Source organism: Terrapene carolina, unplaced genomic scaffold (genome assembly GCF_002925995.2).
Source record: "Terrapene carolina triunguis isolate 2854851 unplaced genomic scaffold, T_m_triunguis-2.0 Scaffold96, whole genome shotgun sequence".
In the NCBI taxonomy this organism is placed as follows: domain Eukaryota; kingdom Metazoa; phylum Chordata; order Testudines; family Emydidae; genus Terrapene; species Terrapene triunguis.
Window position 1 is genome coordinate 732,450 of NW_020664447.1, and position 24,567 is coordinate 757,016.

General features: G+C 39.0%; 1 protein-coding gene across 6 annotated transcripts in view; it reads left to right on the forward strand.

The window, feature by feature from the left end:
- SOX6 (SRY-box transcription factor 6) overlaps window positions 1–24,567 on the forward strand; it is a 457,096-nt gene that overhangs the window by 49,029 nt on the left and 383,500 nt on the right. For all 6 annotated transcript variants that reach the window (XM_024202164.3, XM_024202167.3, XM_024202166.3 and 3 more), the window contains one exon: window positions 15,935–16,005. The gene's annotated coding sequence lies outside the window, so the exon portion shown is untranslated. The remainder of the gene's footprint in view (window positions 1–15,934; window positions 16,006–24,567) is intronic.

Genomic DNA, 24,567 nt, shown 5'->3' on the forward strand with positions numbered 1-24,567 from the left:
ATTTGATCTCTGAGGCTGCTGATGCTTTTTTTGTTTTTTAAGTTCTCCTTGGTTAGGGCTCAGCATATTCCTTTATGTCTACTTTTCTTTTTCCAGCATCTTCTACAGTGATTTAATATCTCTCCCACTATCTCAGATATAGTCTTGTCTGTCACTAATAAGTACACTACATTAATGTGCACTAGGAAACTTTTAGTGCATGCCAGCAGAGTCTGCATGGGCCAGTTAGTATGTGATACCCTGATCACATTAGAATTTACATCCCTCTAATGCTGACTAATGCACAGTGTAGATAAACCCTTAATCTCAAGATCACCTAATCTGCCCAACCTGGTATTGGCCGAAGTGGTCATCTATAAATCTAGTAAGCAGAAATTGTTGAGACTGGGGGGTTCTTGTTTCAGTGGTACAATATTAAGGATACTCCTAATAATGTGTCTCCAGGCAGACTTGCATCAGCTGGTGACCTATGATGCTGTAGCCTTTTGCAGATTAATGGGCACTTATTGGAAATCTGTTCTCAATGTCCTCAAAAACAACTTGAATTTCCAGATTTGAGACTTTCCTTCTGTTTTATTGATCACTATTACTTTTTATTAAATTCAGCTGAGTTCTCTTTTTTCTTTTTATCCACACTTCACAGGGATAATGCCATCGTCACTTAAAGGTTTTGACTTTTAGTCATAAACTTTCCTGAGCGAAATTAATAAAATAAATGAAGGGTAGGAGATCTTCAAGAAAGATATTTTATAGTGTTTTTGCGGTCTAATCTGTGTTCTTATTGTCTTTTCATCTTTTCTTGTTCTTTTTAATAACCAAGAGCCAAAGTAAAATTGAGTGGGAGATTATGATGCAATGGTCTCATTCTGAATATTGTTTTGCAACACTTTTGGCTTCTGCACTTGTAATACTTTGACTTCTGGTGAGTTAGTAGCTTGACTTCAGGGCCAGACATCATGAAGCAAACATAGTTTTGAATTTAGGCAGTTCACTTCAGTCCTTGTCATCAGCTTTGACTGAGTCACTATTCTTTGAATCATCATTTCAAAGAGGAGGAGAAGAATAACCAAATTGGCAACAGGAGTTTTGTGTGCGGACGTGAAGACAGCAGCTGACTTGTCAACATTGTATTTGCCAGAATATTTATGCATAGGTTTCTGTTTTACTAGGAGTTGTCTCAGTACAACCAGGGTTCTGGTGAGATGAAAGCTCCATTTGAGGCTTTGGCAAGATGATGTCGTCTTGGAGTTGCATTGGCAATTTTCTTACTGAAAAAAAAAATGACTCAAGTGTCTACCAAATGCAAGTGCCAAGTCAAAATGTTTTCCATATTTTGGTAATTGTGCAGAGAGAACACCAGATGGTTCTGATGATAAAACTCTTTTGGGTGGGAACATCAAGGCTCTAGGAGAGGTAAACTCCGAAGATCTCTAATAATCAAATTCTATAGCTGCATGTTTTTCTATCACAGTGGAAAAGGCAAATTCAGAGACAGGGAGGGAAGAATCTGGACCATAGCAACAACGTTAACATATTAAATATTGTTTGTTTTTAAAGATTTATCCAGCTTCTTAGTATGGACCTGAGAGATTAAGAGACTCACTGTAGCCAATATCAGGGGGTCCGAAAATGATTACGCTCCCAAAACAAGAACTCTATATCATGAACACTGTATGTGTTGGTTTAGTTTAAGTAGTTTGCTTGTTTCCATCATGTCAAATTTCTATTCACCTTAACACGATGTTTTTAGCTTGCCATTTTGTTGGCGTCCCCTCTCTTGCAGCACCAATATTCCATAGACTTTTTGGTCTAATTAAAGAAACACATCACCAAGGTATTTATTGTTTCCTACAGCTGGTCTGACCTGGTTAAGAGTGATCTTCCCACACAGAAGAATTGCAGGGAGATAGACTGACCAAACTATTAAGTGAGCAAGAACAAACAGAAAAATGAAAGTACAGTAATAGAAACATACAGCATACTTGTTTGAATGCTAAAGAGTAATTTACTTCATTGAAATAAAACTCTGTAATTAGAGACAAATTGTTGATTGATTCTACTTGCTTCTGCAATGCTTGCTTCTCCAATGCTAAAATTGTTTCTAAGAAATTCCAGACAGGCCTAAAGGCTGAATATCAGATGTTTGCCTCTCTCAATCATATATTAGTTTGTAATAGAGCCTTTTGTGACTTCTGTCACCTTCTTTTCCAGAGAAGTAGCCCTTGTTCTTCACTTAGGGCCCCTTTCTATGTGCAAATTATGTTCTGTAAAACAAAGATCCTACTTTTAATGTTGTCACATCGCAGTGAGGAACAAAACCAAAAAGACTTTTGGGTCATGTCTTCAGAGCATATTATTTAGTCTGCCATAGCAGAGGCTTGCTGCAAAGCGTAGCTGTTTTTTCTGGGTATGGGAGTGGGTGTTGAGTAGTGTATCAGACATGATGGATGGAAGACTCTTTTGTTGGCATTGAGCCAATTTGTACTTTTTTTTTGTTTAATTATGATTTTAAATTTTGTACCTGCACTAAGTCAGTATAGTTACAGACACTGTTCACCTCACTCTGAATGACATGGCTTCATATTTTTTTTATTCCTAATACCTTTTTCTAGCATTCTTATCTACTTGGCAAAATTTTGTATGGCTTATATCCAGACTCTGCCTTCCTTGCCCGCAGTGATTAGTACCTTACTCATGTTGAGTAGGCTTATTGATTTTGAAGAGATTACTTGTGTTAGGGTACTGCTCAATTGGTGAAATTTTGTCTTGTGCAGAGGGCCACGTAAGGACTGAACATTGCTTAAACACGCATTGAGGGCCTCAAAATATGGCTGAAGTGGTGCATAAGCTTTGTGCTGGTCCTCTGCACTGGTGTGAATTTAATCCAAAGTGAATATGGGTTTTTAATTGGTTACTGTTGGTAAAGTGCTTTGAGATTCTAAGTTGAAAAGTGCTATATATGTGCAATGTGTTGTTATTAGTTATTGTGATGCAATGAATTATCAGATTTTTAGAAGCTCCATAAGCAGAGTTCTGAAAATAGCCATGGTTCACAATGATGGGGGGATAGCTCAGTGGTTTGAGCATTGGCCTGCTAAACCCAGGGTTGTGAGTTCAATCCTTGAGGGGGGCCATTTAGGGATTTGGGGCAAAAATCTGTCTGGGGATTGGCCCTGCTTTGAGCAGGGGGTTGGACTAGATGACCTCCTGAGGTCCCTTCCAACCCTGATATTCTATGATTCTTATCACAGTTAGGGGACAATGGGTGAAATCCTAGCCCCATCTAGGTCAATGGGAGTTTTGCTCTTGACTGAAGTGGGGTAAGGGTTTTACCCAAAGTTCCAAACAGAGTGTCTTACTGCTTATGAGAGAATGAGAGCCCCGACATCTGATGTGTTAATTCGAGGGACCAGATTTAGTCACATGGAAGAGGATGTCTAATGACACTTGTAAAGTGCAAAACCTCTTTATTTAGGCTGTAAGTTGTTTGGGGCAGGGACAGTCTCTCACACAGTGTTCATACAGTGCCTAGCACAATGGGGCCCTGATGATAGGTGGCATCTATAGGTGCTATTTTAAGACAGTCAGGCCCAAACAAAGCAAAGGACTCAAGTCACTTGAAAGCAGCGATTGTTTATCACTGCAATACCTGAAATTATAATAGCCTCCATTAAAGCTGTAACCAGAACTTTGTAGGTTCAGCATTCAGGCAACAGAAAAATAAGCATTGGCAAAAGGGAAAGTGCATTCTATTAATGTATATTGTGCAACTGAAGAAAGATGGTGATAAAAGGCTTCAAAGTGCTTTCTTCCTTTGATTCTCTAAAGACTTTTTTCCTTCTACACAAATAGTTAACTATCCACTGCATTCCCAAGGGATGTGTGTGTGCCAAAAAGAGGGCAGGGTCACCTGCAAAAAGAGATATTTCTTGCTCAAGGAAGTAAAGTATGCCTGGTTAAAATAAAATAAAGAAGTCAGAAAAATTTACAGAAAAGGAGGGATACATACATTGTACCTGCCTGGGAGAAGTTATAACTTGTACTATAATCATTTATGTGGGATGTTGCTGTAGTGTTTACTCTGGTATTCATTAAAGTAAAACACCCTCAAATTCCACAGCAATAGCTCCTTCATCTAGCACAACCAAGGAGTATGTTTGAGATTCTTCTTTAAGAAGTTTCTTTTTAAAGAAACACAAGTTTTCTATATATGTTGCTTCCCCCCCGCCCAGTTTTTCTTTGGTCTTAGTTAAAGCACTTACAGTATCTGATCATAAGAAATATCATGCTGATGTGTTACTTTGAAACTTTTTTGTTTGCTCTACAGACTTATTCTAAGTTTTTGTGTTGTTTTAAATTGATGTTACGATTACATTTTTAAAATATCATCCTTAAAACTCCCAGTAGTCACCTCTCTAGCTGTCAGCTTTGCATCAATGCTTGCCAATTTCATACTGGGGACAGGTGCTGGTAGCCTGGGGCGCACTGATTGCAAGCAGTGCTAGTAAGTGCCTTCAAATGCCTGGAAGATAGTTTTAGAAGATCTCATACAGAATCTAAGAAATATCCCCAATTTGTTTTCAGCATTTATTTAAAAACTAGAATCTCTAATTTAAATGTTTGTAGTTTAGGCTTAGTGCTGTAAAGTGCTGAGTTCTTTCAATTCCCAGTAAAGTCAATGGGAGTTGAAGACATTCTACACTTTGCTGGATTGGGCTCTTAGAATACACTACAAAAATCACGCTTTGAATATGTGGCCAGTCTTCACAGACTGATTCAAAGCATTTCTTCATGGCCACTTGTCGATTTTCCTATGCACCCTGCTTTTTCAGGTATGATGAGCTATTTAAATGTTTTAACCTGTTGAACAGCGAGTGTCCATAGGTGGTTTTGGATAGTTTGGGGCTAGGGAGAAGGCCCTTGTTGTGCTTATTTTATGGTAATATTGTCTTCCAGGAATTCTAACTCTGGCAAGCATGAATCAACTCAGTTTGCAAAAATTTCTTGCACTGGCCAAGGCTGAGAAGAGTTAGAAAACCAGAATTCTTAGCTAATGAACAACAAGAAGAGACATGCTTTTGATAGGATATCATAGGTGAAATTCTAAAGAAACAGGGGTTCTGTTTGGATAAGTCCCCAAAGTCTGGATCCCTCTCTGATTGATATCATTTGGGTCTTTCTCCATTTTCAGGTGCAACCCTCTCCCCCAGTAACTATATTTTATACCCATAAACCACAATTATCCAGTAGCTGAGGAGGAGATGGGGCTGAGAAGTTTCTACTTTTGAGGGTCTGGCAAACTCATTTGCATGTTTTTCCTCTAGATTATTATTTTTTTCCTTCAGCAGATGGATAAGATCAGAAACTTGGCTTAATAGTTTGTTTTCAGGTTTGACTTCCTGGTGACGGTCACAAGAGCGATGGTCCACAGGGCAGAATGAAGAGCAGTGTCCTTGCTGATATCTGTGTATATCATGTTTTCAGTGTTTTCTGACTCAGGATATATGTAGTAGGTTGGATTCCATCTGGATGAACTGTTGAAATGGAAGGTTTTTATTTAGCTGATTATCACAAGAAAGCTTATGCGCGTTTGAAGAATGATTAAAATTGGGACAAACAGGCCGTCTTTTCTAGGTCTGTACTGTCAGCCAGGAGAAATCCGTTTCATAAACAAGAGTTGAGATGGATAGCTAGAATGTGTAGTCTCTTCCTTTTTTTTAAGACTGAAGACTCCAGTTGTATTTGTGTGTCTCATAGCAAAACATAGGTAAAGGGGTGACATGGAGAGGCATTTTGTCCTTCAGGCACTCTCTGAAGTTAGACCCTGGTGCAGCCATGCACGCTGAGTTTTTAAAGGCTGTCTAAAGGATTTGGATGCTGATTCTCATTAAAATTTATGATAACTGAATTGCTATGATGGCCTTGAAAATTTCAGCTTCAGTGAGTTGTGGGCATTGTGCACCAGAGGACCTTCACAATTTCCTGGTATGACATCCAGCATTGGTGAGAGTAAATGGCATTTTTTTAACGTTCTTTCCAAAACAGATTTTTCAAAAAACATGGACTTGGAGATAGAATGCAACACAGACATGGCTAGCAATATGCTTGGATTCATTTGGGCTCAAGGTGTGGGTGAATCTTTAGGTCTTTTATTTTTTTTAAATCCAAACTGCTTCATCTATCTTTAATTTTTGGTTTTACTCCTGGGGGCATTCTGTGCCAAAAAATTAAAAATTCTGCAGACAATATTTTAAAATTCTGCAAATTTTATTTGTCAAAATAAAACTACATAATCACGCCAGTTGCAATTATTTTGGTAATTTATTTCAAAATACCTGTCAGCAATGTCTGTAACAATACAGACACACACAAAAATTCTACCCAGGAGTAGAGAGTTAAAGAAACCCCTATGACAGCCCAGTTCCTGTTTCTCTGAAAACCTGACATATGGTTCAAATTGACAAACTGACAAAAAAAAAAAGAGTCAAACAGTCTTTAACAGTATATTGGTTTTAATACCATTTATCAAGAAAAATTTATTAGGCTATTAAATTAACAAAATTGGTGTATGTGTTGCTGTTTTATATTCCAGTAGCACGCAGAGGCCCCAACTGAGACCTCAAGACCTCATTGTGACTCAGAGTAAGAGTCAGTTTCTGCCCCAAAGAGCTTACAGTCTAAATATACAAAACAGCTTAAGGCCATGTCTACACTATGGGCACTACAGTGGCACAGCTGTGGTGGCGGAGGTAGGCCACTGTGGTATGGCGGTTCCCTACAGCAAAGGAAGCGTTTTTTGGGTCATTGTAGGAACTCCATCTCACCAAACGATGTTAGCTAGGTTGACGGAAGTGTTCTTCTGTTGACCTAGCTGCGTCTGCTGGAGGTTTGTTTGGCACAGCTATGGCGGTCATGGAGTGCTGTAGCTCTGTCGACCTAAGTGTGGGAAGGGAAACAGAAGCACAGAGAGGTGAAGTGACTTGCCTAAGTTCACACAGCATGTAAGGGGCAGCGCTGGGAGTAGACCCCAGAATGCAAATCTGCAGCTTGTGCAAACTATCATAGTTCCATTGACTTCAATGGAGCTACACAGTTTTCAAACTCTGAGGATACATACACACTTTCTCCCTCCTGTTCCCCCCCCCCTTTCCCCACCTAGAAAAATTGATGTGGAATTGTTAATCAAAGAAATACTGTAGAGATTTACCAGTTCTGGATGCTTTTTCTGTTTGCTTAAGCATCTACTTTTTTTAAGTGAAATTTCATATGCCCCTAATTTACAGTGTGGGTGAAGACCTTTTGGAGTTTTTAAAAGTTATTTTAAAAAGGCAGATATATTTATATTTTAAAATTGGTTATTGGGCAATGCACAGTAACCTCTGATCAAAATTCCTTTTAGTACCTGTATTATCCTTCTGAGGACTATATGTTATGAAATTGCATAGTAAGCGATCCTTAATTTGGTATCTAGCACTTAGATCCTAAACTGATTGGATGCTTTATAGGTAGGCAGGCAAACAGCAGAGAAACCTTAATGAGTTTTCTATTGAGGACATAAGACATGCTTTCAAAACTGCATATGCATTTACATAAGAGACCATAAGGAGCTATTATACTCTATATCAATTATATAATACAAGCCAGTGATCTACTAGTGGTCCATACAGCCTTTCCTGGACAGTAGAATGAAATATTTTAAGAACTGTGCACTGGGACTGGCAGAGGATCCTTTTCCTAAGAAGTCGTTTGCAAAATTAAAGTTTTGGAGAACCACAGTCTATCTAAGGTTCCTGTATGATCCCCATTACTGTAGTATCTGAGCACTTCACAGTCTTTAATGTATTTATTCTCACTACACCCCTTGTGAGGGAGAGAAGTGCTATTATCCCTATTTTACAGATGAGGTACTAAGGATCTGAGGTACTAAGTACATTGCCTAAGGTCATGCAGGAGGTCTGTGGCAGACTGGGAATTGAGCCCAGGTCTCCAGAGTTACAGGCTAAGGTCCTAATCACTGGACCATCCTACTCCACTATGAGACTATGTCTATACTGCAGCCTATGTTTTCATAAATTATGTTGCTCAGGCGTGTGAATAAACATAAGTTTCACTGGCATAAGTGGTAGTGTGCACAGCGCTGTCGGTGGGAGAGGTTCTCCGGCCAACATAGCAACTGCCGCTCATTGAGGTGATTTTATTATGTCAACAGGAGAGCTCTTTCTCATTGGCATAGAGTGGCTACATAAGTGCTCTTACAGCGGCGCAGCTGCATTGGTACAGCTGTGCCGCTGTAATCTCGCTAGTGTAGACGTGGCCTAAGTGGGTTACAGATTGTCGTAATGAAACATTAAACCAGTGTCTCTAGTGAGTCAATGATTTTTGGTATCTAGCAGAGTTCTGAATTTAAGTTCCCAGGCTCATTTCTGAAGGTGGTGTGCCAGGTTTCCTTTGAGGGCAAGGACTGAGAGGTTAGATATGGAGTGATTGTTTTTTGAAAAGTGTTTGCCCATGGGTGATAGGGTGTTTTTATCTTTTATTATTTTTACTATGTGAGTTCATTTGAGGGCGTGGTGGTTGTCTAGTTGGGGAGTTATTTGAAGGCCAGAAGAGCGGGTATGGGAGCCCATATGGAGTATCATCAAACAGTTACAACCCATACTTGATGGGGACCACATCCTGGAAAAAATCTTTCCTGAACCCCCTCTTCTAGCATTCAAATAACCCCCCAACCTCACCAAGCTCATAATAAGAATCAAGCTTCCCACAGACCATGACACACCAACTCAAAGCAGCACCAGACTCTGCCACAACAACAGATGCAAAACCTGTAGCCCTATCTCCACTGCTACAGTGATGAATCCCCCCACAATGAATCAAGATCCATGCTTCCTACTCATGTCTGTCAAAACATGTGGTATACCTCATCTTATGCATCAAATGCCCCAACAATGATTTTGTAGGTCAAACTAGACAATCACTATGCTCTTAAATGAATTCATGCAGGAAAATGATAAAAAACAAAAACACTCTGTCACCCGAACACTTTTTTCACAAAAGCATCACTCCATATCTGACAAAAATCGTGGACTCAGTAGACACACTGGTTTTATGTCTCATTACAACAGTTTGTAGCCCATTAAGGCCAGGTGTATGCTCAGAAGTTAAGTTGATCCAGCTATGTCGCTTGGGGGTACCGAGGAACATAGTTAAACTGACCTACTTCCCGTGTAGGCTGCATTAGATTGATTAATTCTTCTGTTGACTTAGCAACAGCCTCTTGGGGAGGTGGGTTAACGATGCCAATGGTAGAACCCCTCCTGTTGCTGTAGGAAGTATCTACGATGATGTGCTACACTAGTGCAGTGGCACTGCTGTAGTATTTCATGTGTAGACAAGCCCTAATTCTCTGTCCTGTAACTCCTTATGCGTAATCTGTTCCACCTTGTACTGAGTTGTGATACTTCGATACAATACGTGGTGTGATCTGATTATTCTTATGATAGATCATTTTGCAATGGTTTCAGTTATCATGCAGAAGAATCAAGTTGTGGATTCTTCTGGAAGGCTGAACTGATGATATTTAGACAGCAATGAAGTGGGAGGATTTCAAAAGGGAAAGTCATGAAGTAAACAATACTTTTCCTTAATGGATGGAACTGTACCTTTGATGGCTTGTCTACGGGGGGATCCTCAGGAAAGAGAAGATGAATTAGCTAAAAGTGTGAACTTAATGTGCATAAGATAAAGCACATTAAACCCCAGTGTGGATGTCTTGTTCAGAAATAAAATGATCTTAGTTTGTTTTATGATCCTTGAATTTCAAGGCAAAATTGTTATTATTTCTCCAGTAGATGCAGGTGTATATTTATAGGGTAAGATCCTGGTTGCACTGATGTTATTGGGAGTTTTGCCATTGGTTGAAGTGGGACCTTGGATTAAGCTACAGCAAACTAAGACTACTTTACTTCTTTAATGCATTTTTACTTATGTGCACTAACTTCACACCTTTAGTTAATTTTGCCCTAACTTTCCTGAATGTCACTGTGTAGACAAACCCTAAGGGTATGTCTACACCGCTGCTGGGAGTGAGCCTAGACACTCATGCATGTGCACTAAAAATAGCTGGATACTGCGGCACCCCTGGAGCTCAGGCGAGCCATCCGAGCTCGGATTTACTGGGTAGGATGAGTCTGAGCTTGGCTGGATAGCCTGAGCCTCTGCCAGTGCTGCAATGTGCACACAGCTATGTTTACCAAATGTAAGCAGGCTAAGGCCTTCTCTACACTTAAAATGCTGCAGCTGCACTGCTTTAGCACTTCAGTGTAGATGCTATCTACACTGATGGGGAGGGGGCAATTCTTCCATCGGCATAGGTAACCCATCTCCCTGAGAGGCAGTAGCTAGGTCGATGGAAGAATTCTTCCATCGATTTAATGCTGCCTACACCAGGGGTTAGGTCACTGTGGCTATCTCTCTCAGGGAGATGGATTTTTCACCCCCCCCGCCCCCAGAGACACAGAGCTATAGTGATGTAAATTCCTAGTGTAGACCAGGCCTCAGACTAAGCCACTCTTCCTGTGGTGGTAGCAGAATATAAGCCAGGTAAAAGATTACAAAGGGGGAAGGCAACAGGATTTCCCTCTTGTTATTTGTAGCGGAGCGTCCTATGAATAACAACGTTAATTACTCTGTTTAATGTCATTTCCAGACAGGAAAGTAGTCTGGGAAGCATTGCCGATACCTTAGGCTATGTCTACACTAGCACTTTTGTCGGTAAAATTTAGGTCGCTCAGGGGTGTGTAAAAACCACCCCCTGACCAGCATAAGTTACACCGATAGAAGCGCCGGTGTGGACAGCACTATGTCGGTGGAAGATGCTCTCCTGCTGACATAGCTACTACTACTTGTTGAGAGTAGTTTAATTATGCCGACGGGAGAGAGCTCTCTCGTTGGCATAGAGCAGCTACATGGGAGACCTTAATGGTGCAGCTGCAGCAGTACAGCTGTGTCGCTATAGGGTCTCTAGTGTAAACAAAGCGTAAATAAAGCATCCTTCACTGACTTGTGTGGAAACTCTGCCTTTTACTTCAAATAAGTAAAAATCCAAAGAGACATGGTAGATGTAACAGAACTCCAACTCAGAGGAGCTCAACACAATCAACTTAGTGCCCCCTTCATTTTTATTATCGTGATTATGGCCTTGCATATGTCATTACTGTTGTTTTAATTGTGCAATTTTGCACGTACAAAGTGTGAAATTACTATGTGAATCAGGCCCTAAATGTATAACTTCAATGTCTGTATTATACCTTTTTCTCATCTCATATCATGCTGTAATTCTTAAAATAGGTTTTTAACAGTTGTTGAATGGTACATAGTTTGGTCCCAGCAGCCCACAATGATAGGCCACATTCTTAAACGATATAACATGATACCATGCTTTCTTCTAAATAACTGCTTCCATTTTTTACATGCAGGCTTCTTTCGTGCTCACTGATGGTTGTCCGCAGAAAATTCACACTACCTGTAGAATCTGGTTATCTTAGAATAACTATGGTCCTTTATTATCATTGAAAGCTTTTATTAAATGAATACACTCTCAGCTTTCTGTAGAGAAATGTGGTGAAATCATATGTTAATACAAGCTATTTTCTACTTGGGATTACTAAAGCTATTGAAGAGGAAGAGGGTTCACTGATAAACTAAAAAAAAAAAAAATCCTGTTTTTGTTAGAAGTTTCTTTGGTTGCTGGTATTTATAGTGATACTTTAAGTATTGTGGGTTTGATCCTGCAAACTTTTACTCATGAAAGTAGTCTCTCTTATGTCCATGGTTTTATTTGCAGGAGTATGGTTTTGCAAATAAGGCTTGACTTTTGTAAAGCAAATTTCTCAGAAAGTTTCCTGGAAATTCTTGGTTGTATGTGCGTGGCTTTAATTGAAGTCAATGGGAGATGTGCTTATGCCTGTGAGGGTATAATTTGTCCTAGTAGTCGTTGTATATACAGTCTGTATATACAATCCCAGCCCAACTTAAGCCAATGGCAAAACTCTCATTGATAAGAATGGTGCTAGGATTTCACCCTATAAATATATACATGTATGTATCTACTGGAGAAATAATAAACTTTCCTTCAAACCAGGCCCACTGAATTTTGGTGTTTTCCTTTTTGTTAGTCTGGAATTCTGTACATCCCTCCTGACACCTAGACCCCTTAGGATATATCCACACAGCCTGCAGCAGTGAGCCTCCCAACCTGGGTTGATAGACTTGGGTTTGTGGGGCTTGTGCTAGTGCTCTAAAAAGAGCTGTATAGACAGTGCTTTTAAGTTGTGGCTCAGGCTCTGAAGGCCACCTGCCTCCCTAGGCTTCAGAGCTCAAGCCCCAGCCCCAGCTGCAACTTCAGAATGCCTGTGCACAGCTGTTTTTAGAGTGCTGGTGCAAGCCCTGGAAGCCTGAGTTTATTGACCCGCGCTGGAATGCTTACTGCTATAGGCTGTGTAGTCATACCCTTATCCTTTTCAAGGGCAACTTTTATCTGATTGCCATTTGCCCTTGTGTAATGCCTCATATTTAAAAGATGCCACTTTGTCTGGCTTCTTAGGCTGGGATTATCCAAGGGGGCTAAGAGGAGTTATGTACCCAGTTCCCATTGACTTTCAATGAGAGTTGGGCACCTTAACTCCCTTTTGAAAATCCCAGCTTTAATTTTTTGTTCTTCACGTTTCCTGATGTTTAAACTGTAGTGTGTTTCAGCTGTTTTTATTCCATCTCCCAATACGTTGGCAGTTCACAGGGTGCTCTCAAAATGTATTTGTACTAGCGAGTGTGCTGTGGTCGTGGCAGGTGGATCTAAGCACTGTACAGATCTACTGCACTGCATCTTCTGCTTTCTCCTTTCCCTGCATGCTAGCCATGCCCCAGTTGCATGGTGGCTGCCGCTGGTTGGGGCATTACAATGCCATGATGCTGGAACTGATTGGTATCGTGCAATGTCCTTTCACTATGGTGTTTATTATAAAGTGGTGGGACAAAAGAGTCAACAGAAGAAAGCTTATAATTTATTTGGTTTGGGGAGCAATGGGCTTTAAATATGGAGCACCTTTTGGCAAAAATGCCTGAATCTGAGTGCCGGATGGGGTTTTTTTTTTAAGCTTCACTTCTGTCCCTTGAAAAAAAAAGAGCAAGCCAATCTTCAGTAAATATGCTAGTAGCTTTCCAAAAAGCTGTGTAAGAATAAGCTCTGACATCACTACAGCATTCTGACTACAAACACACATTTCCATTAAGTTACTGATAGGAGTAGTACCACAGAAATCAATGGGAATACTTCACTGAAGAGGAACTTTATTCTTGTGTTTATGCAATGACCATTCATCTCAGTCATCACCTGGGATTGAACCAGAGACCTCTAGAGCTGAAACACAAATATCTTGTCTGGTGTGAGGCAGCAGTGCAGACTTATGTCCTCTATGAATCAGCTACAAAGGGGGGTGCATATTACACATGGAACAGTGGGTTACCTTGACAAGTCTATACTACTTTATCTAATCAATAAAAATAAATGTGTGTTCTAAAAAATATATTCAATATGGGTTTAATATTTGTGATGTTAACTTTCTGATGATGGGGAAAGATTGTTTCCCTTTCACAGCTGCATCTTTAGTCTTTTGATTGGAAAAATTATCATCTATTAAACCAAGTAGGAAAAGAATAAGGGGCAATGCTTACTGGTAGAGCATTTCACTATAAATACAAAAAGAAAAAGTCTTGAAACCACTTGAGTTAATTAAGTCATGAGGTGTTGTTTTGTACTTGCAATATTGTTTTTCTTTTGATCCAATAACTATGCATGGTAAAATGAGTCATGATTTTAGTAACTGTCTCTAATTTTCCTTCATTTAAAGTCAAGGTACTTTATATTTTGAATTTGCACTGTAAATAAGTGTTTCAGGTAGTCTGGAGTGTTTTCACTATTGTTACTTATAGTCTGGTTGTACCGGTAGACTGCTGCTACATTACTGCACATTTAGTTGATTTACTTTGAATGTATTATATGGGATGCACTATTTTACCCTCACATTTCCTTGGTTAATTTAGTAAGGGAAAAATCATTTTTTTATTATTTTGTATGATGTATACTAAATATAACCACCTAGCTAAGATGAAACCATTTTGAATAGATTGGGCTGTTTATTTTATTTTTTTTTCAGCCTGACTAGCTGCATAATGGTGCAGCCTGCAGCCGATTGCCAGTTTTGAGGTGTTATCTGAACAACAACAGGCTTTAATTTGCTCAGGATCACTGGGCACAGTTAGCCACTGTCTCTCACTTACTTGCATTGTTATGAACATTAATGTTTTTACATGCATATTTCCAAGCTAAATTTTTTTCTATAGTTTTAATTTTAGCTGAACTTTGAGGCTAAATTTTAAGTTTTGTGTGTTTAACCTTCATCCTAATTGCTTGTCCACCATAAAGTGGTGGTGCTTTGTTCCTAAATTCTCTCTATGAGGTGGTGCGCATTAAAGTGTATTTATACTCTTTCAGATTAATTAACTGTGACCTTACGAACCACTGTCCTTGTTTAATTGGTGGCTCCAAAGCACACTAATGGCATAAATCAACTGATAATGAGATTCAGACTTGCTTTTAACATATATAATAACACTGCAATGATATGGCAAATGAGATTTGTTGACTCTGTATTGGCATTACAGGAGAGAAGACACAATTAGATGTGTACTTTTGGGGTGGGGAGGGCTTCACTGGAATGAATAACATGCAGTTCAGGGTGGGTGGCTGGGATAAGGAGGATATTCTACATCAAGATAAGTTTGGTATTTTCTCCTTATCTGTAGGCAGTGTGCAATATTGTGCAATGTGCACTTGAGGGTACAGAAATGTGGTGGGAAGGTGTTTCTTACACATTACTGGAGGGTAACAAAACGGATGATTTCATCTTCAATATAGTTACATGTTTTTTACACTAAACTTACACCCACTATTTTATGAACTGCAAATTAATCAGATAGTTCCCAAGGAACAAAAAAAGATTTTGACCTAAACTAGTAGCCCAGGCCCATTATTATTTTCAGTTTAATGTTACCCATATCCATCTCCCGCATTTTTGGAAAGAAAACAAGGGCTTTGAAACAAAGTTTCTTTGTTTTCACAAGAACTAAAAATGTGCTGTATGTAGACCAAACAATAAAAATAAACTGCCGAACTACCTTCTAATGCATGGGGGTTCTGGAGAGAGGAAACCATGGATATTTAGAGGCATAAAGTGAGTCATTGTGCTAGTTAAAGAATTTTATAAGGCAAGCTCTGTGGGTTTGAGTTGCATCTGTTACCTTTCCAGCCAGAACTGAGGGGTCTGGAGGAAAAAGAATGTTGGATTGAATCATGCCTTATACTGAATGCATTGTACCTAGGCTAAGCTTCTAAATGGGATCTAGACCTTAGGTAGAACAAAAACATTCTTGTTGTATGACTGTTACCTTAAATGTATTCCAATTTAGAATACCAAAAAGATATTATATTAAAACAGTTAAGCTACAAAACACTATTACCAACAGATTTTTCTAAAGTAATGTGTGTTCCCATAACCCTTTAAAAAATCTCTTTGTTGTTTTCCCTATTAAAAAGATAACCATGCCTGTTATTTCTGACAGCTCTTACAAGCCATAATGGACTGGGTTGCTATGGTGTAAGATGTAGAACAATGAAATAATTGTTTGTCATGGTATTGGCTTCCTGGAAACAAATTCTGTGTAAATTATTCGGTTGAAATGGTGACAACAGTGCTGGTTGCAATTTTGTTTAGTTCATAGTTAGAAAATGCCTCTCTCCTACAATAAAAAAAGAAGTTAAATGTGTCAGTTTTTATAGTTTTTCTTTGCTTTAACTTTTTTCTTTCTACATTTTCAGGTCAGTTTCATGAATTCAAAAGCAACTTACCAGTGATTTCTGGGTGCTGGGGCTGATTTTCTTGTGTGTTTGTAAGTATTTATTGATTTATTACACTACTTATTTGCATGTATGTCTGAAACAGTTTTAACATGAAAGTAGGCACAACATTAAAATACCATCCTAGGACCTCACTAGTCAGAATGTGTTGTTAAGAGATTTATCGAACTACTTAGAAACATTTTATTTTTTTGAGGGGTGGGGAGGGGAGGGAGGAGTCAATGTCCCTCTGGAGTTCTTGCGCAATCCTACATTTCAGTCTCTCAGGGTGGATATAAATACCTGAATTAAGGAGTGAGCACCACTGCCCTCATCTCGGAATGTCTGTTGAATTTCCCAATAGTAATTGAGATGTAACTATATAATGCTTGTCATTTTATAACATCTGTGAATCTGTGCTGACCCTGTGGCTTACGTCAGCAGTGTTTCTTGCTGCAGTGATGGAGATATGTGCCTGGAAGCAAATTGGGGCCACCAATGCCAGGAAGGTGGAGTTCTTGGAGGTAATGCACATAGGTTATTGGGAAAATGCCAGGGCAACCTCTGACTGCTGAACCAGAGTTGTATTCATGTTTAACTTGGAGGAGGCTGACATTTACAATTGCAGAAAAAGGCCTGAGACTGTAGTTATTTAGGCCTTGACGCAGGAAGGCACTTCAGTATGTGTTTAAGTTTCAGTGAAGTCAGTGGGAGTTAAGCACACGCTTAAGTGCTTTTCTGAATTGGGGGCCTTAGAGACAAGAAGCTCGGTAGGGAAGAAAAGGCATCTACAGAATAAAGGCACAGAAAATTTTCAGTACCATAACTTACTTAGTGTTTGGATGTGGCCAGGTGTTATAAGAGGGAACCAATGGGACGGGGGCAAAAATAATAACTAACAAACTCTGTGTCTTACTATAAGGTGATGCTGCATAAATGGAGTAAATCAACACAACACAACTTTAAAGCACAAAATATTGTTTATGGAGCTTCAGCTAAAGTTGTTCACAAAATTATGATGAAATGGGAGAACAGCTGTTTTCCCCCCAAAGAAAGAAACATGATCAAAACACACAATTTGTGATGGATAACATTTAAGTTACTATCACTTTCTTCTTACAAAAGAGTGCCTTACCACTCATCCCTTGGCAAACACTTGTCTTTTAAATTCCTTTCACTTACTAATCTATTGACCTATATTTCTTTTTAGTGAAAATTGTTAATCAAATTTGGAGAAAATATATAATAGTTAAGAAATAAAATAATTCATTTAAACAAAATTACTAAAATCTTAGAAAAATAGATTTATGATGTCTGATCGAGGCAGTGTAGAGTCATGGACTGAACATAGGACTGAGATCTAGGAACTCATTATTTTTAATCCTGAATTTACCTAGGACTCACTGCATAGTTTTGGTTAAAAAAAAAATCACTTAGTCTTTCTGTGCCTCAGTTTCCTCATCTGTAAAATGCAAATAGTAGCTAAATGTATCATCGTATCCCTGGTATTTCTCAATCTAAGTATATGAAGTGCAATATATACTATGGTAAAACAAATACTGTGGGGCAATAAATGGTGTCTTTTTTTTTTTTTTAAAGTATTGCTCCTTGTACTAATCTAACTCACTGGAAGGCTGTGAAAATTCTTTCATTAGCCAATATAGCATCATGAAGTTGTACCGTGATATAAATGCTTGTCATAATCATATTTCAGGCCACTTCTGAATCCTGCCCAGGTTGGTAGTGACCAAAAGTTGTTTAAAAATTAACATAAATATGCCTTTAAAATACTATGTACATGTAAAACAAGTAGTCATACTTAGGTCAATCAAATAAATACATTAGAAAGAACTCTATAATAAGCAGTATAAATGATTGCCATCTGACACCTGTAAGCTGGCCTATGCCAAAGGAATTGGTGTTAGTACAATTCCTGGAAGTCAGATAACCATGTCTGACAATGCTGCCCCCACCACTGCTAGCATGCTTGTTGGCAACCTCAGCAGAGAGGTCAAAGATTGAATGAATATATAAACTCTAGTCTCTAGAGGTGGTCTCTGTAAATCAGGGCTGAGGCTCATTGATAGGATGTGTGGAGAAGCTAATGCTGTTTCTGACTGTTCGTGTTCTGTGGCTAGATGGTTTATTTTAGCATTTAGGGTTATCAGTACAGCAGCATTCACAAGGTCTAAATTCACTTAAGCTAAAAATAAAATCTAGAACATAAAACTGACTTGGTACTATCCAGTTCCTTCTCAGATACTATAAAAGTATTGAAGTAAGTTCTATATTAGCTGTGGATGAAGCTGCCTTCAGAAAACTGCTCTGTAGCTTCCTGAAATTGCAAAGATTTGGAATATAGCATACAACAGGTCACTTGATCTTGTTAAGTGATGATAATTTCTATGTTGCCATAAGGATTCATGGTGCTTTACAGACAAAATGAGCCAGGCTGCTGCCTCAAGTAGCTTACTCTCTGAGAAAGGCATGATTTTTGCAAATCTTAACTCATGCACATGGCCCCATTGAATTTAATCAGAGCAGAATCAGGACCTAACTTAGACATAACACAGCAAGGTATGACACAGAAAAGTTAGAGGTGTGAGGGATTGGCATAAGGAGGAGAAGAGATGTAAACGATCATGGGATGTTTTAGTTGCATACACATCTCATTAGTGCATTTAAAAAAACTAAGATGTAATGTTTAGATATGCTACAGTAGTCTTTCACTCTTATAATATGGATAATTTGGTGAGCCAAAAATTTGTGCAGGAGTAGAAATCACTGCTAGAAAGGTTGAGTAACCTCATATATTTTCCACAGAGGTATACTGCAGTGTCTGTTAAATACCTGTTTACATCAGTTCAGAAGCTGTTTCAAACAGGGGATATAATAATCTTTTCTTTTTTTTCCAAATGTTTGAAAGTTTTGTCATAAATGTGTTCATACTGTAACATATAATTACTTGGATCACCCAGTTCAGACAGCTTTGTTTTTGTTGTTGTTGTTATAGCTAACCAGTTTCATTCAGGAGAAAACAGGACTGATGACTCATACAAATTGCATAGAAAATGTGACTTCTTTCCTTTTCTATATTTCCCACAGAGTTATTGTCATAACTGAAGGTTACTTTTGTGGTCTTAAAGTGGTTTTATATTTTGAATTATTTTCATAGGTAGACTTGTTCAGAGGTGAATTGCAAGAGTCATTTAAAATTACAAATATTAAAATAGAAAGATATTTTTAATGGCTCTGAGCTTATGAAAGGTTTTTTGTTTGTACTCTAGCAATTATTCATACATCCTTTCAACACCAGGTAGCCTCTACAATTCTTTTTTCTGTATTTACATTTTATTCTAACCCGTGTGTGTGTGTGTATGACAGAGATGGGTTTTATGCACATATACAGTTTTAATGAGAACATCAATAAATGAAGAAAAGCCTTTCTTAAATGGACATCAGCAAAGTCCAGGAAACTTCTAATGTATTGCTACAATAACTCTTCAATGAAAGGCCTGTTTTGGTAAAATGATGAAAATAATACCATATAATTTTTGTTTAAAGTCAGATGGCTTTAAAAAGCATCTAGTAAAAACGTTTCAAAAATGAGTATTTATTATAAATACACCTCTACCCTGATATAACGCAACCCGATATAACATGAATTCAGATATAACGCGGTAAAGCAGTGCTCGGGGGGGGGAGGCGGGGCTGGCGCACTCCGGCGGATCAAAGCAAGTTCGATATAAGGCGGTTTCACCTATAACGCGGTAAGATTTTTTGGCTCCCGAGGACAGCGTTATATCGGGGTAGAGGTGTACTGAAACAAACACCTGGAACCTGTGTATTTAAACAATCATGTACAATGTTGTGTCAAATTTTGTTTGTTCAGACCTTTCTTGATTTCCCACATCTGCTGTCAATAACAGATCAAGTTTTTTGCTTCGAACTCAACAATATATATTTTTGAAGACCTATGTTTTTCAAAATAATGGAATCAGATCCTCGATGCAAATCAGCATGGTTCCTATGAAGTCACTGGATTTACACTAAATGAGGATCTGGTCAAATACATTTCTGTCCTGTGTCTGATGCATTTTGATTTAAAAGATAAAATCTATGAAATTTTGTGAATAGTTTTGTATGTATTAAGATGCAACAAAGATACAGAGGTAAATTAAGGTAAAGCATCTTTGAAGAGGTCTTTATGTAAATGAAGAATTCAAAGGATTTGAGGCTTCCCTGCTTTACAATCTAATTGTAGACAAATGATCTGCTGGTTTATGATACATTAATTTCTGGGGGACACATCTCTGTCCGCTCTCTAGCTCAACTCTTTAGTGCATTCAAATATTCGAAAGTTTATTTTAAAGATTCATCTATTTTCTGTCTTTGTCACATACACAGTCTATTAGCATTTTGGCCAAAAAGGTCTCCATCACATTATCCCTTACCTTTCTCAATAGAAATGTTAAAAGAACCAGTTCTTTATAGAGAAAGGTAAGTGTTACCTTAACACAGGCTGTCTTGGCTGAATCATCTATGATTATTTTATGGCAGGTAAAGAAATCATCTTCAGATGGAACTGTCTAACTGCTATCATTATTATTGAATGTTGGCATTGTAGTAGTATCCAAATGCCCTAACAGAAATCTGGGACCCATTGTATTATGTGCTGTGCAAACACATACAAAAATATGATGCCTGCCTCAAAGAGCTTACCCTCTTAAATAAACAAGACAGACGACCAGAAAGATGCACACACCGTTTAGGTAATATGGCCGATGTACATATTTTGCCTTATCTTTTTTTTTTCCTTAAAGATCCCTCCAAAATCTCCCTCCCTGTCCTGTTTCAACATTCCTCAACCGTCCATGGACATGGATTGAGGCATACAATAGGCTTTTAATGGAATTGTAGAAGGCAGGAGGAGATAGTGGTTTATTCTGACAGGCAGAGGTTGTTTTTGTTAGATGCCATTCACCCACTGTTAATATTTTACCTTCTTTTGCTCATTGGGTTTTCAGACATACAGTGGGTGGGGAGGACTTTGATTTGGGGCTGTTGCCTAGAAAGTCTTACTCATGTAAGTAAGTTGCCAATTCAATCTTGGAAATACTCACATGTGTAGGGCTCTGCAGAGTCAGGTTCCTGATTGTTGTATACCTTTCAGGATAGCAGGGGTGGCCAATCTGAGCCTCAGAAGGAGCCAGAATTTACCAATGTACATTGCCAAAGAGCCACAGTAATATGTCAGCAGCCCCCCATCAGCTCCCCCACCCTGCTCTCAGCACCTCCCATCCACTGGGAGCCCTGCCGATCAGCGCCTCCCTGCACCTCCCGATCAGCTGTCTCATGGCGTGCAGGAGGCTCTGGGGGGGGGGGGGGGGGGACACAGGGAAGGCCCTGCAGGCTTGGGGGGGGGGGCGGGAAGGGGTGGAGTGGGGGCAGGGCCGGTGGCAGAGCCAGGGGTTGAGCAGTGAGCATCCCCTGGCACATTGGAAAGTTGGCGCCTGTAGCTCCAGCCCCGGAGTCGGTGCCTATACAAGGAGCTGCATATTAACTTCTGAAGAGCTGCATGTGGCTCTGGAGCCACAGGTTGGCCACCCCCGATGTACAGACTGTACCTTGACAAGAAAAATTGGATGCACAGTATGCAGGTGTTTAGAGCAGCAATATGTGTTGTGTTCAATTTGGAATGCTGCTTCTTAAACAATAAGGAGAGGGTACATTTAGACTACGTTTAGAACTTTAATTTATAATGCACAACCCCTTTTTCCTTCATTTCCTTCGAAGCAACAAAATGGGTGTCACAATAGAAATTCATATAAAATAATAATTTACATTCATACTAGTCTAAAGGCTATTAAAATGTTTATAAACTACAAATATATGGCACTACTGAAATGCAGCCACCACTGGGTTGGAAATTAGCGTCCAACTGGCTCATAGCATATTGTGCAAGAATAGAAATATATGTAGTCACTAACTTAAGTTTTTGGTAAGGGTTAAGCCCTGCTGTTTTGGATACATTTTTGTAGTTAAAATATTTTTAGAAATGCTCCTTTTTAGAACTGCAGTGCTCTGAATGCAAGCAGGGACCCTTTTGCTTTGCCACTGCCATGTATATATGCCACATTAGATCAAACTGCTGCCTACAAAAATCTTTACAAAATCAGTAAGGGAAAAAGGCCAATGCTCATCCAAACAATTCTGCTTTTGCAAGGGCAGAGTACACTGTGCAAGCTGCATAGAACACATGGGAGACCAAGAACTGTTAGGAAATTCTTGTATGGAACAGCTGGAACAAGAATGTGGAAGAGTACTCTACGGCAGTTTGTACCTTGAGACAGTCTCAAGGTACATGTGATTTGCATCTGCAGAGTCAATGTTTGTAGAAAAGAAAGGCTTAATCATCACACAACTGAACCCTTAACGTGTCTGAATAGATAAACTGAAGACCGTAGGAAGGCTGTTAGGGAAGGATTTTCTTCAGGCCTTTTGTGAGGCAAGTGATATGAAATACTTCTTGCATATACAATACAGTGTGGACGGACAACACCAACTGTCTGTGTGAACACTGTCTGAAATCTTACTGAGTCAAATTTATTAAGTGGGTCAGGATGGTAAACTGTTCATAGTAAGCTTCTTTCTATTTCCCACTCCCTGGGATGTATATCAAGGCTAGTTTGCTTCATTTATTGATATGAAAGAGAATTGTTTAGGACTAACCACTCTTCATCTTAATCACTGTTATAGGAGATGTTGCAGTAAAAGGTTAACTTCTCCCTGAATGTACTAGATCTACAGTATATACCTATGCCTGACTCCTTAGAAATCTGGTAATAATCTGTTCAACAGAGATGTCACCAATTAAGCACAATCCCTAATAAAGATTCTACAGTGAAAATCTCTATTTTTCTAAAGTTAATTTAAAAAAGTTGATAAAAGTGCAGCATCCCTTTAAAAATGTTACTCGAAAACAAAGAGGTAAACCACAAAGGTCAGCTATGAAAATCCATGCAAATGGTTTTGGAATTCATTTCCCGTTACAACATGGATTTGCCCCTTGAAAGCACTTGCATTAATACTGAGAAAGTAAAGAATCGGAAATGAATAATTTTCCCTTTTAATACTGTGTGTTCATATTAAGTGGAGATGTACCGATGTTTGGAGTCTCTATGTTAACATATTTAACACTGCTAAACATTGCTGAACTGCATTTGGAAATCTATTTAATTGAAAGCAGGTTGCCAATTTCAACATGAGCACTGATCATATTTCAACATGTGGAATCTTAGGAACATGGGAATCTTCCATACTGGTTCAGACTTATGGTTTATCCAGTATGGTATTCCACAGTGGGCTGCAGCCATTACATGATTCTTCAGAGGAAGGTAAAAATGATGCATAATGCACTTGGCTTGTTGAATAATGCTGTGCTGTACTGTGGGAAGGAGATTCCTTTTGAACCCCTTTTATTTCTGCTATATTTTTTGAGTTAGTGTCCAGAATTGAACACAATATTCAAGGAGAGGGTTCACCATTGATTTATTTAATGGTGTTAAAATATTTTATCTGATTCTTTATAGATCGTAAAGTTTTGTTTGCTGGTCTAACTGCCTCTTCACATTCTTGGATATTTTAATTCCTTGGTCCACTTTTTTCCTGAGTGGTTCCAGTATATTTAAAATGCAGCAATGAAAGTAAATAGTAAAGTGTTTCCTTCTAAAGTGCATGACCCTACATTTTTCAACACTAGATTTCATCTGTTATTGTGCTACCCATTCACCTACCATTGTTTAGGTATTGTTGGCAAATGTTGTTATTTTATGGGTGACTTCCTCCTGATCATGACACTGGTTCCAATGCCAATAACTGGTGAACACTTCCCCCACAACTTATTAGCCCCCCCCCCCTTTTCTTTTGCATTCCAAGAAGCCGCTGTTTATTAGGACTCTTTGTTCTGGCTTGCTTAGCCATTTTTTATCAATGGCAGGGTATTGACCTTTATTTTCTACTTATCTATTTCCCTTAAAATGTCTTATTCTCTGCTAAGGCCTCGTCCCACCAATCCATGTTATGTCCTAGAAAATGCTCTTGTTATTTCCTCCTCATCTTCTGCATTGAAATTTGACAATGTATGTGCATAATTTTTCTGCAAACTTTTTAACTTCTTTAATTGCTCTCTCATCGTTTTCATTGTTTGTTGGTCTAGATGGCTTGTGGACGTACCATAAGTGCAGCCAGTGAACGCGGATTGAGAGGGACATAGCCACCCACGTTTTATCATCCCTTTGCTGTGCCCTCGGAATAGCTGTAGGACTTGTGCAATTTCACTCCAGATTTGTTTGATGCAGGTGGTCCCCAGGAACACTAGCATAGTCTCTTTGCGACTAATGTGCTCCTAGTTACCTCAGTCTGTGTAAAATTCAACAGCAGGCTGTGCTCACAGTTTGCAATCTGCCCTGTTAAAGGTGTTTCGGCAGAGTTTGCACATTCCAAAGGCTGCCTTATAATGTTGCATACACCCTGTGCCACTGCCCCCTCCACCCCCCTCCCCCCGCCCAGGAACATGCTGGATTGATTCTCTCTCTGTTAGTGATGATTGTTTA